This window comes from Marmota marmota, unplaced genomic scaffold, assembly GCF_001458135.2.
Source record: "Marmota marmota marmota unplaced genomic scaffold, marMar, whole genome shotgun sequence".
NCBI classification, from domain to species: Eukaryota; Metazoa; Chordata; class Mammalia; order Rodentia; family Sciuridae; genus Marmota; species Marmota marmota.
The window spans coordinates 11,874,118-11,888,281 of NW_025999869.1; positions in this window are offsets into that span (position 1 = coordinate 11,874,118).

Here is a 14,164-nt window from a genome sequence, read left to right on the forward strand (position 1 = left end):
CCTTAGAAGCTGAGGCAATAACACACAAGTTCTGAGTTAAACTACTTGGATTCTTGGTTCTGTTAAGCCCATGCTAGTGGAGTACTCTAAATTTTGGCCTCAAACGTGACAGACACAGATTACATATGAATATCTCTGTCCTATTAGGAGAGACAAATATATTTCTGTCATTAAAATCGAATACCAGTCTTCACATAACTTTCCAACATAATTGTTTTATTTTTATGACCTGAAATTTTTCACTGAAGTAGATTTTCATTTTAGGAGGAAACAGAGGAGGGCTTTCTGGCAGGTTATAAGTGACATAAACTAGGCTAGAAGTGATGTAAGCCAGAAAACAGAGCCAAAGAGTAGTACATGCAGCCTGAAAGACTGGGCTTCCTGGATATCCTGCCTGGACTTGCCTAAAACACAGAATCACTGAGACATAGAGTCAGATGCCTTGCACAGTTGCTGTGGTTTTAATAAACTTTACTTTTTAGAACATTTTTATGTTTATGGAAAAATTGTGAAGATTGTAAAATATATTAATTAGTTCCTATATACTCAATATGTCTAATATGCCTTATTATTTATTAACATCTTTTGTAGGAATAGTACATTTGTTACTATTAAAGAACCTATATGGATTTACTATTACATATAATTAATTTAAATAATTCAGTTAATAACCTTTTTCTATCCAGATCCCCATCCAGGATGTTGCATTGTAGTTAATCAAAATGCCTCTCTAGGTGCCTCTTGGATGTAGCAGTTTCTCATATCCTTCTTGTTTTTGATGACCCTGATGGTTTTGGAAGTTGTGGCCAAAAATTTTGTGGAATGTCCCTCAACTAGTATCTGTCAGATCCTTTTTCTCATGATTAGATGTGAGTTATGAGTGTTTTCACAGAAACCCAAAGTGGAAAATGGTGTCTTTCATCACATTACCAACATTATTGTCACTGTTGATGTCCACGTCCATCAGCTGGCTGAGGTAATGTTTGTCAACTATCTCCTCAGTAGAGTTACTCTCCTCTTTCCTACTTGCAGTTATTGTCACTCCTTCTTTGGGAGGAGGGCACTGTATAGTCCATACTTAAGGATTGAACACAGGCTCTGCCCCTTTGTAGGGAGAACATGTTAAAAAAATTGTGTGAAATGCCTCTAGAGCTATATCTCTTCATTCATTGATTTTTTACCCTGTATATATTATTCATATGAATAATTCAAACAAATATATTATTCATATGAATAATAACTCATGTATATACACATGTGTTAAGTCTTTGTATATGTAAACCTCTGAATCTATATTAAACTAAACATGTGTCTCCCAACCCCCTAAATGAAACATATTTTAGTTTACGTACATTAACATTCACTTTTTTAATGCTGTGCTGTGAAATACTAATTTTTGACAAATGCATGTGTCATGTGTCTATGATAACTACGTCGTTGTTTCATTTTCTTAAAAAATACCCAGTGTTTCAACCTGTTCCTCTCCTCTTTTCCTGCTTAAATTCTTAGAAGTCACTGCCTTTTATAATTGTTAATATCTTTGCCTTTTCCAGATGTTATATACATGAAATCACTTGGTGTATCCCTTTCCAGACTGGCATATTTCATTAGTGATATATTTAAATTTCATCCATGTGTCTTCATGGCTTGACAGCTCATTTATTTTAATCTTTAAATTTCTGTCTAATATCACATTATGTGGATGATCATAGTTTGTTTCTCTATTCATCTGTTAAAAGAGATCTTGGTAGCTTTCAGTTTTGAGTCATTATGAATAAAGGGGCTCTGACCATTCTTGAGCACGTTTTGCTATGTAGTTGGGTAAATATACATAACAACGATTACTGGATGTTATTCACCACTTACCTTTGTAAGAAACTTCAAAATCTCTTCAAAAATGGTTGTATAAGCTGGGTGTGGTAGCATAAGTCTATAAACCCAGTGACTCAAGAAACTGAGGCAGGAGGTTTACAAATTTGAGGGCAATCCGAGCAATTTAGCAAGATCCCGTCTCAAAATAAAATGTAAGAAGATCTGGGGATGTGCCTCAGTGGTGAAGTATTCCTGTGTTCAATCCCCATTACCAAAAACATACATAAATACATATTATTCAATTTTGGATTCCCACAAGCAAATACTCAGTTCCTGTTGCTCCACATTCTCTCCAGCAATTGGTATTGCCAATGTTCTATTTTGTTTTAACTATACAAGTAAGTATGTAGTGGTAATTTATTGCTTTAACTTGCACTTCTGTAATGAATATAAAGATGGAGCTTATTTTCATATGCTTATTCTCCACTTGTCTGCTCAGATGTATTTTGTTTATTTTTACTGTTTTCCTTGCTTGTTTTCACCTATTCATATGTAAGGTTCTCATATATTTTGGATGTCAGTCTTTAGTCACCTATGTGGTTTGCAAATATCTTCTCCCAGTTTGTGGATGGCCTCTGGATTCATTTAAAAGTAGCTTTCATAGAGCAGAAATTCTTAATTCCAAAAACCCAGTTTGTCAATTTTTATATTTTGTAGACAGTTAAGGGGTTAAGGGTTGTATGTAAAATCTCTTTATCAAATCTAGGTCACTTCAATTCATTCCTGTTTTTTTTTTTCCCAAATAGTTTTAAAAGTTTACATTATATGCTTAATTCTCTGATCCATTTGACTTAATCTTGGTGAATGATGATAAGGTTTTTATCAAGAATTTTTTTCTTTTTTTTTAAGAGAGAGAGAGAGAGAGAGAGAGAGAGAGAGAGAGAGAGAGAGAATTTTTTTAATATTTATTTTTTAGTTTTCAGCAGACACAACATCTTTGTTCGTATGTGGTACTGAGGATGGAGCCCGGGCCGCATGCATGCCAGGAGAGTGCGCTACCGCTTGAGCCACATCCCCAGCCCAGAATATTTTTCTTTCTTTTTTCATTCATGTACAGATATACAAACTTCAGCATTTTTTGTGGAAAAGATTCTTCTACCTCAATTGAATTAACATTGCTTCTCTGTCAAAGTTAAATTGACTATGTATTTGCAAATCTCTTTCTGGGCTATTAGTCACATTGGTCTGTGTTGGTTTTCTCCATCAATACCATGGTGAATTTATAATGGTTTTACAATACCTCTTGAAACAGAGCAGTGAGAGCCTTACAGATTTTTCTTCTACAGTATTGTGTGGGCTATTCTAGGTACTGTACCTTCCATGTAAATTTTATGATGAGTTTATTCATATATACAAAATAGCTTATTGAAACTTTGATTGGACTCATTTTGAATCTATAACTGAAGTTGGAAAGAACTGGCATTGTAACTATATTGAGTCTTCTAATCAGTGAATATGAAATATCTTTTCATTTATTTATATCTTTTTAAAAATTTCTTTCATCAGAGCTTTCTTCCTGGAAACAGATGGAATACATATCTTATTAGCTTCATAATTATGTATTTCTTTTTTCTGCTTTTGCTACTGTAAAATATATTGACTTTTGAGGTTTCAAATTCCAACACTGAATGCTGATATAATAGGATATAAGTTTACTTTTGTGTATTAATCTTATATCTGAATGATACTATACATATTTGCCTGTGCTTAGATCTTTGGAATGTTCTACACAGACAATCATTTCATTTGTTAAAAAATTATTTTCTTTTGTTTTCAATACACATATTTTATTACCACACTTATCTTATATTCTCAGCTAGTACCTGCCATACGATGTAGACTAGCAGTGGAAATAATGGTCATCCTTGTATTTTTACCAATTTTAGTGATAAACTTATCTGAAATGCTCAGGGCCATAAATATTTTGTTACTAAGAATCTTTTAGATTTTGGAACATGAGCATACATGTCATTAGATATCTTTCAGATAGTACCTAAGTACAAACATGAGATCCACTTATGTTTCATGCACGTCTTCCACATAGCCTGAAGTCAATTTTTAAAGTTTTTATTAGTGTATTACAGTTATACATAATCATGGGGTTAATTGTGTGTGTGTGTGTGTGTGTGTGTGTGTGTGTGATGCTGGGGATTGAACCCAGGACCTTGTGCATGCGAGGCAAACACAGTGCGGACTGAGCTATATCCCCAGCCCACAATGAGGTTAATTTTGACATATTCATAAATGTATATAACATAATTGGTCTATTGGTCTTCCTTCTATTTATTTATTGTTTTTTAAACAATAAATAAACATTATAATTATATATAAAAGTGGAGTTTATTATTATAAAGTCATACATGCATATAGCATTGTTTGGCAAATTTCATTTCAGAGTTCTTCCTCTTTCCCATCCCTCCTCTCTCCCCCTTGATTCCTTTTCCCTACTCCAACACTGTACCTTCTATTATTGTGAGATTTCTGTTTAGAAACATTCTTGTTTACCCCTAGATTCTGCATATGTGAGTAAACCTTTGACCCCTGACTTCGAGACTGACTTATTTCATTCAGTGTGATGCTACTCAGTTCCATCTATTTACCAGAAAATCACATAATTTCATTCTTCCTTATGACTCAATAAAACTCATTGTGAATATATGCCACATTTTCTTTATCCGTTAATCTGTTGAGGGACACCTAGGCTGGTTTCATAACTTGACTATTGTGAATTACACTGCTGTAAACATTGGCATTCATGAGTCATTATAGTATGCTTATTTTAGGCTTTTTGAATAAATACTAAAGAGTGCTATGTCTGGGTCATATGGTGGTTCTATTCCTAGTCTTGAGGAATCTCCATACAGCATTCCAGGGTGGTCATACTAATTAGCAGTTCCATAAACAATGTATAAATGTACCCCCACCACCATCACATTCTCAGCAGCACTTATTGTTATTTGCATTCTTGTTTTTTATTTGTTTTAATTAGTTATACATGACAGTAGAATGCACTATGATACATCATAAATAAATGGAGTATAATTTATCATTTTTTTTGTTATACATGATGTAGAATTCCACTTGTGGTGTAGTCGTATTATGTACATAGGGTAATAATGTCTGATTCATTCTACTATGCTTCCTACCCTCATATCCTTCCCCTCCTTTTACCCCCCTCTGCCTAAAGTAACTCTCCTCTTCCCTAGCTGCCACTCCCTCTTATTGTAAGTTAGCATCTGCATATCAGAGAAAACATTCGACCTTTGATTTTGATTTTATGAGATTGCCTTATTTTGCTTAGCATGATTTTCTCCAGCTACATTTACCTGCAAATAATATAATTTCATTCTTTTTTAAGGCTGAGTAACATTTCATTATGTATATATACAACATTTTCCTTACCCATTCATCTGTTGAAGGGTACCTAGGTTGGTTCCATAGTTTAGCTATAGTGATTTGAGCTGCTATATGATATGGCTGTATTACTGTAATATGTTGATTTTAAGTCCTTTGGGTATAGACCGAGGAGTGGGATAGCTGGGTCAAATGGTGATTCGATTTCAAGTTTTCTGAGGAATTTCCATATCACTTTCTGTAATGGTCGTACCTATTTGCGGTCGCACCAATTTTCAGTCCCACCAGGAATGTAGGAGTGTACCCTTTTGTCCATATCCTCACCAATGGTACAGAACAAAAGACAGAGAGACAAACCTATATAAATACATTTATCTCATACTAGAGGAAGACTCCAAAAACATTCACCAGAGAAAAGATAGCCTATTCAACAAATGGTACGGTGAGAACTGTAAATCCACATGTAATAAAATGAAATTAAACCTTTATCTCTCACCCTGCCCAAAACCCAACTCAAAGTGGATCAAAGAATTAGGCACTAGAAAAGAGGCCCTTCCCCTAATAGAAGAAAAAGTAGGCCCAAATCTTCATCGTGTCAGCCTAGGATCTGACTTCCTTAACAAGACTCCTAAAGTGTTAAGAAGTAAAATCAAGAATCAGTATATGAGATGGATTCAATCTAAAAAGCTGCTTCTCAGCAAAGAAAATAGTCAATAACGTGAAGAGAGAGCCTACAGAGTGGGAGAAAATCTTTACCACTTGCATCTCAAAGAAAGCATTAATCTCCAGGGTATGTAAAGAACTCAAAAAACTTAAAACACAAAAAAACCAAATAACCTAATCAATAAATGGGCTAAGGAACTGAACAGAGACACTTCACAGAGGAAGAAATACAATCGATCAACAAATACATGAAAAAAAAAAAAAACGTTCAATTTCTCTAGCAATTAGAGAAATGCAGATCAAAACTACTCTAAGATCTCATCTCACTCCAGTCAGAATGCCAATCATCAAGAATACAAGCAGTTTGAGGATTGGCATTCTGTCTGGAGTGAGATGAAATCTCATTGTAGTTTTTCTTCTCATTTTCATGATTGTAAGGATAACATTTTTTCATGTATTCATTGGCCTTTTATATTTCTTTTGAGAAGTGTCTTTCTCAATTATTTTCCCATTTATTGATTGAGTTATTTCTTTAGGTGTTAATTTTTTTTTTTAGTTCTTTACATTTTCTGGATATAAATCCCCTTCAGAAGAGTAATTGACCAACATTTCCTGTCATTCTGTAAGCTCTCTCTTCAAGCACTTAATAATTTTTTTCCTTGTGCAGAAGCTTTTTAATTTAATGACACCCCATTTATTGATTTATAGTTTTATTTCTTAAATTTAGGATTCTTATTAAGGAAGTCAGGGCCTGCACTGATATGTTGGAGTGTAGACTCTGTATTTTCTTCCAAAAGTTGCTATGTTTCTGGTCTCCTTCTTAGGTCTTTTATTCACTTTAATTTGACTTCTTCACATGGTGACAGATAATAATTTAATTTCATTCTTCTAGATATGGATATCCAGCTTTCCTTACACCATTATTTAAAAGTCTAGCTCATCTCCAATATAAGCTTTTGGCACCTTTGTTAAGGATAATATAACTATATCTTCGTGGCTTTGTCTCTGTGTCTTTTATCCCATTGGTCTTCATTTTTTTTTGTATGCCAGTACCATGCTGTTCTGTAATTACAACTCTATAATACAATTAAAATTGTATTGTTCTGCATCTCTTTGGATATTCTAGGTCTTTTATTCTTCCACATGAATTTTAAGATTTTTTTAAATTTAAATTTAATAATTTTATTATTTTTTTATTCTTCTACTTCTGTGAAGAATGTCATTATTATTTTGATGAGGATCACATTGAATCTGTAGGTTGTTTTTGGTAATAGGGACATTTTAACAATGTTAACTCTTCCTGTACAAAAACATGGGAGGTCTTTCCATATCCCAAGGTGTTTTTCAATTTATTTTTTCAGTGTTCTATAATTTTTATTATAGAGGTCTTCCATTTTCTTGATTTGATTTATTCCAAAGTACATTTTTTAGGGTATTGTGATTAAAATCATGTTCCTGATTTCTTTCTAAGTCCATGCTGGACTATAGGAAAGCAATACGATATTATCAATGTGCCTTTGTAAAATAATTTAAAAAGTATTCGATACTATTATTGTGCTCTAGACATAAGACCAGGTGTGGAATTTTCCATATGTAGTGTCACATTGGCACCCAAAAGTTGAGATTTTTAGAGATTTCAAATTTTGGCTTTTCTAATTAGGGATGTTCAGCCTAGATTTTTACCATTAATTATTATGCTGCAGGATTTTATAAATGTATTTATCTGCTATAGGAAGTACCTCTCTCTTTATAATTTGATGGGCGTTTTTATTATTAATGGGATTTATATTAATCAGTTTTTATATTAATGGGTATTGGATTTGGTAAAAAAAATATATATATTTTTTTCAAATATTGTGTGAACCTTTGATTTTTCATCCTCAGAGCTGTTGATGTGATGAATTATATTAGATGTTCAAACATTGAAGTAGCATATCTGTAATAAATCCCACTTGTTGATGGTGTGCAATTCATTGCCAATTCTTTTCTCATATAGGCAGAAACCCTTTCACTGCATTAAGTCTCAGCTGACATACCCTACTGAGCAATGCCAGAGCCCTGTAGCTAACTAATCACCCTCTTAAAACAGGAGGTTCAGTCTATCCTGGTTATTTGAGGGAACCCCTCCAGGGAATTTTCTCTTACTCCAAAACATGTCAGCAAATATTGGTCTCCTAAAAGCAGGTTGCTCTGTGGAGATAAAAGAAGGAGTGTCCAGTATTATGGAAGAAGAATTTCAGGTGTTATATAAACATGACAATGTATTAAAGAGAAGAGTAATATTTTAAAACACCAGATGTACTCTAATTTCTTAAAATTTCAAAGTTCATTCTTGCTATATTGATCTCCCTTGATTATAGGTTCAAATTGGGCTAAATAAATGTGCTTGGTGCCTGTGGCCAGCTTGACAGAGTAGGAAAGGAAGCCATAGGTTTCTAAAATATGCCTTCTTGACACAACTATTATGGTGCTAATTCAAGGTAACCCATTATTCTGCCTTTTTTTCCCTATTCTAATAAAAACTACCATAAAATCAGAACAAATACTTTTTTCCCCTATTTCCTTTTAAGTAAATTCTACAATTCCAGAGAAAATGCCTTTACTTATTTTTTCCCATTCACCTTTTAATTTGAAGTCTATTTTAAGTGTCTGTCAAAAACTTGACACACCCACTAGCAAAATTTATGAGCTAGTACCTCCTTTCACTGAGTACAAGGGAAAGGAAAAGGAAAAATGGAAAAAGATGGAAAGTAGCAACCTTTTGAGCAGGTACTGGGCTCAATGCAATATATAAATGTAAAGGTATATGTATTTTAAAGTAAAATATTGAGATGGGAAATAAAGGGTCACTTAGATTCAGTAGTTTCCCCAAATCTATGAAACTGGAAAAGAAGTAGAGAAAAAAAATTCTAATCAGGTACATGACAATACTCATAAATTAATATAGCTGGAACCAGGATTCCTCAGCACTAGTTTTCAACATATAAAATGTTGTACTACAGTCTAGACTTCTTTCTGATCTATATTCTTCTCCTTAGGAAATCCAAGTCTTCAGAATATGCTCTAATACTGCATGTCGGGCCTTTGTCTCTCTGCTTTGCACAGGGAGGAGGGGCCCTGTCCTCCCAGCGGTGTTCAGCCCTGGGCTGTGCCTGGGCCTGGCAATCCTCTTTGTGTTCACTGTCTTCCTTTGTGTGAAGTCCACACCTTTCACCGGATTCACTCTGTGGGATCATGTTCCAGACTGGTTTTGGTCCTGACCTTCATATCTCCACAATCCCCAAACCAGACTGGCTGGAATTGGCCTGTGCTCTGCCCCGAGGCTGACTTTGATCTGGTTTGTTTTAGAAGAACTTGGTGACATTTTCCTTTATCCTGAGACTGTTCCAACATAGCAGATGATGCGTTCTTTACCTGAATTTACCTTTCAGAGGAGGACCTCAATCCTTTTGGGAAGGAAACCAACTGTTTTACTCAGTAGAATATCTTCTGGCAAAGGTGTTTGTCTTTCTTCTGGTGTTTGAGTTCCCAGTCTTGAATTCCTTTCTTTATACTTCCTGGACAGTTCTTGTTTCAGGGTCTCTCCCCCCACCCCTTTGCAGGGACAAAATTAATGTCCTTCCTCTTTCCTATGATCTGAAAATGAAATGATGCAGGTACTGACCACCCCCATGCCCTTCACCTGTTCTCTACCTGTCCTCTGAAGTTCAGTCCCACTGTGCCTGGATTTATCTTTGATGCAGAGTGTGAGGGCCTGAAAACTCTGCTTTTTATCATCCTGAGTCTGATGATTCCCTAGAAATTCATGTCCAGTATCAAAGAAGGATCATCTCAGGGTCATCCAAACTTCCTCACCTACAGGAGAAGGTTAGGCAGAACTTTATCTAGGATTTGCAAGATACTTTATTATAATCACCTGTTCTACATAGAATGCTTAACGGTGTCTTGTGAAGAACGAGAAATCCTTGGCTGTGTGGTCTGGCCCTAAACCAAGTGTACCCAAATGGGGAAAGGAACCAGGGGTGGACTTTTCTTGATAAATTTTCTAGATTCTAGGACCTTGAGAAGTTGGCTCCAATACTGCCACTAAAAAAACTGTGTCGATTAAGCTTCTCTAAATACACAGATCAAGGAAAGGAAAGAATGCTATAAAAGGTGATGGTATTGATTTAAAAAGGTGACTCATCTTTGGTTTTACATATGTGTGAGACTTGCAAGGAATGAAAAACAGAGAGAGAATCAGGGTATCAGATGGGATAAGGTTGCTAATCATCTGACCTTAAGAAAGAAAGATCATCCTGAATTAAACAAGTGGGTCCAATGTAATTATGCCTTCACCTGATAAGGAGGGAGGCACAGAAGAGTTGGAATTAGAAAGCCATGATTGGAAAAAGACTCAACTGGCCAGAAAATAAAAAAGAACAACTGGGACTAAATCCCCATGCTTCTCTCTCTAGACAACCTACTGAGTTTCATTTGTCATGCATTGTGTTCCATTTGTCATTGAATTCATGGACTCTGTGCTCCCTTTTTGTTACTCATTTGTAATGTTGGTAAACATATTTTCTATTTCACTTTCTTTGTAAAATTTAAATAGAAAAACACTGTCTGGATAGAGAGGATCTATAAACAATCCTCTGTTTATATTGCAGCCTGTTGCCCTCAGCTGACCTGAGAAGAATCCATGACCTGTATATATGTGGGAATTCCAGCAGATAGATTTCTGCTTTCTGAGGCGTGAGCTGAGTATTTAGAATCTAATCAAACATTTTCAGAGACTGAGTCTTATTTTCTGCTACAGCCCAAAGGCAGAGGATGGATTGTGTTTTCCTGCAAGTCTGGTACTTTCTTAATAGTCCACTCCATGGACACAGAATCAGTATTCCATCTTCATCCTGAGATTCTTTGCAACTAACAGTGCACCTTGGATAGAAGACTCAGTTCCCACACTAATGTTTATCCTTTCCTGTCTGCTCTTGACATCCCATTTCACAAATCTGTTGATTTCAAAAAATGAAAATAAAAGGAACGTTAAAAACAAAAGTAAATACAAGAAGAAAGAGTCAATCAATGTCTCCAACACTGGACCTGGGATTTTTTTACATGCACACAGTCCATATATTTTGGAAGAATTGATTTATTTGTAGAGAATATATACAAAAGGAAGAAGAGTTTCATGGCACAGGATGAAGAAAAATAAAACAGATGATAAAGTGTCCTAGGAAAGTGAGTTTGAATTCATTCATGGGGCACTGTGGTTATCCAGGAAACGGGAATCATCTTTCCATTTTCTTCAGCTCCCAGGTGCCGAGCATGTATTCTGTGGAAGATTTGAAGGTGAAAAAGGGAATAAAATGGGAGAAGGTGAACTCCCAGCCATCCCTGCAACATGTAACCAAGCAGATCCTACCACTCATCCTGGGCTATAGAAGTCCTCCGTTCCTCTCTAAGCCTTGTTGTTTTCCAGTTCTGACATTCAGAAGATCATATATATTTTAGTATAATTTTCTATTAGTGTCACACAAAGCTAAATATTCACTTAGTCTAATTTTATTTTTTGGAGTTCTCGGCCTTGAAAGATGAGAGGTTTCAGAAACATTTGCTCCTTCTGAGGCCTCAACTCCAGTTTCTTCACATAACCTAGGTTTGCCTTGGATCAACCCAGACACAGAAATTAGAAACTCTTCAAGTTTACCCAGAATAATCCAAAGAAGCATAAATAAGCAATAGAGACCCTAAGAAATGCATTGTAAGAGTTCAAACATGTTGAGAGAGGTGCCAGTATAACCCACGGCAAGTAATTTGAGCATCCCTTTTAGTAAATGTTTGTCTTGTCTCGTTTAGGTTTCTCTGCCTCTGAGGTCTTTCAAGTTCCCTATTTACCCATGGACTGCCTGCCCTGCTGGTCACCGTGACTTCCTGAGTTCTCCTCTTATTTCTATGGAGAAGCATTGTCCCAGAACTTCATGCTTTTCTCACTCATGTGGCTTTGCCCATTTTCTTTTTTTTTTAATTGATTTTATTTTTTAAATACATGACAGCAGAATGCATTAAAATTCTTATTACACAGATAGAGCACAATTTTTCATATCTCTGTATATAAAGTATGTTCACACCAAATCATGTCTTCATACATGAACTTTGGATAACGATGTCCATCACATTCCACCATCATACTAACTCACTGCCCACTCTCTTCCCATCCCACCCCTCTCTGAAACAACAGGTCCTCGTTAGTTGGGTAGGTCCCCAAAGTTGGACATTAACTGCACCTCTTATTGACTATAGCTTTACTGAAGAGGTTCTTTTGATTTGAAAAGTCTCCTCTGAACATACTGGCATTTCTGCTATTGTCATTTGTGTCTTGATTCTGGTCCTGGCAGACTGTAAAATCCCAGGACTACTCTATGTGAAAGCCGTTCTCAGGGAATGTAGCTTAGTGGTGGAGCATTTGCTTAGAACATGGGAGAACCTTGGTTCCATCCTCAGTACTACAAAACAAACAAAGGAAAACAAGCAAACAAAACCCCCAACAGTTTGAACAAAGACAAGCTCCAAAAAATGAGAATATCAAGGTGATATAAGGAGCTATGAAAACAGTCTATTTTTCAGAAATTTATTATTATAAAGACAAAGGATGAGTAACTTTTATAAATTATAGGACTGAAAAGATGCAGGTAACTAAATGCAGTCTGTGGCCATGGATTAATAAGTACTAGAAGAAATATAATGGCATAAAGAATATTTGGGTGAACTGAAATGTAGCTGGTACACTAGATAAAATATTGTATACATATTCAACTTAAAGAACCTGATCATTTTACTAAGGGTAAAATTGCACCTATTAAGGAAATAGGCTCTGAAGTATTTACGGCAAAGGGTCATGATACATTCAACTTATTACCAAATGTTCAGGAAAGAGAATTAGAAGTGTATCTTATAAAAAAATATAAGTTAGACAAAATATTAAAAGTAACTAAAGCTGGATAAACAATGTAGAGAAGAATGTTCTTACCTATTCTTTCAATCTCCAATAAGTTTAAGACTACTTAGAATTTCTGAAAAGTAGTTTATTTTATTTTTTTCCCATTTTGATCATCTCTTTTATTTCTTATAAAATTGTGGCTGCTCAGAGTCCCCAGAAGTGTGATATCCTGATTCTAAATCAGTTCAATCAGATTGTGTCCCAGGAAAAATAGTTGTGGGGTATACTTATGAGAACTGAGGTTTTAGCATTTCAAGTAGGTTTTTTTTTAAAAAAAAGGAGAGAGAGAGAAAAAAAAATAAATATGTGCAACTTACAAGAAAAAATACAAAGAATCGTGTTTACAGCATGCAGATTTCAGATCTGAAGACTTTACGTGTAGATTTTTTAAGGCTGACATAATTAAATCCAAATCCTGTTTTTACATTTATAAGCTGTTTGACTTCAACATTTTTAGTTCTTTGATATTCAGTCTTCTTATCTACAATATGAAGATAAAAGTCCGAAGTTTATGGAAAAGAGTATGCATACAGGCATATGATGAAGAGTTCTGAAAAAGGGGAATAAGTAGGAAAAAGTGTTACTATTTGAAAACAAGACAGAATATTAAACTACCATTTTTAGAGTGGTATATAACTATGAGGTACCAAACAGAAAACTAAATGAAAAAGAATAGGGCCCCCAAATCCATCCTAATAGCCAAGGCAATTTTATCTTTGATATAAGAGGCACCTCACATCATGAATAAAAGAATAAATTCAGTATATTCTGTTGAGATAGATGGGTTGTTGAGTACAAATAGATTTTTGGAATGATAGGAAACTGGAAGCTGAGATGCTGACCAGGAGGACAATACCAACCTGCCTGTAGGAGCTTATGAAGGTAACTGGTTGTTTCTAAATATGTCCTTACATTTTTCTGGAAAGATGACAAAAGCAGAAAGTAGCACAACAATAGCTCCCACATCCCTCGGGGTAAGTCCTCCTTCAAGGTGCTCCATGTCATTCATCTCTAATCAAGGAAATGGCTTAGAGAAACCTTTTGGTGCACTCTTGACCTGAGTGGCCAATTGCAAAATATAATGCCAATATAAGAAACTGACCTCATTCTTTTTAATCTATTGCATAGTTCTTCATTGTATTAAAGTGCATTATTATTTAGTCAGAAATATTGATGTGTATTTCTTTTCCTTAATGTTTTTTTTAAGTTGTCGATGAATCTTTACTTTATTTATTTATTTATTTATTTATTTATATGTGGTGATTGAATTTGAACCCAGTGCCTCACATA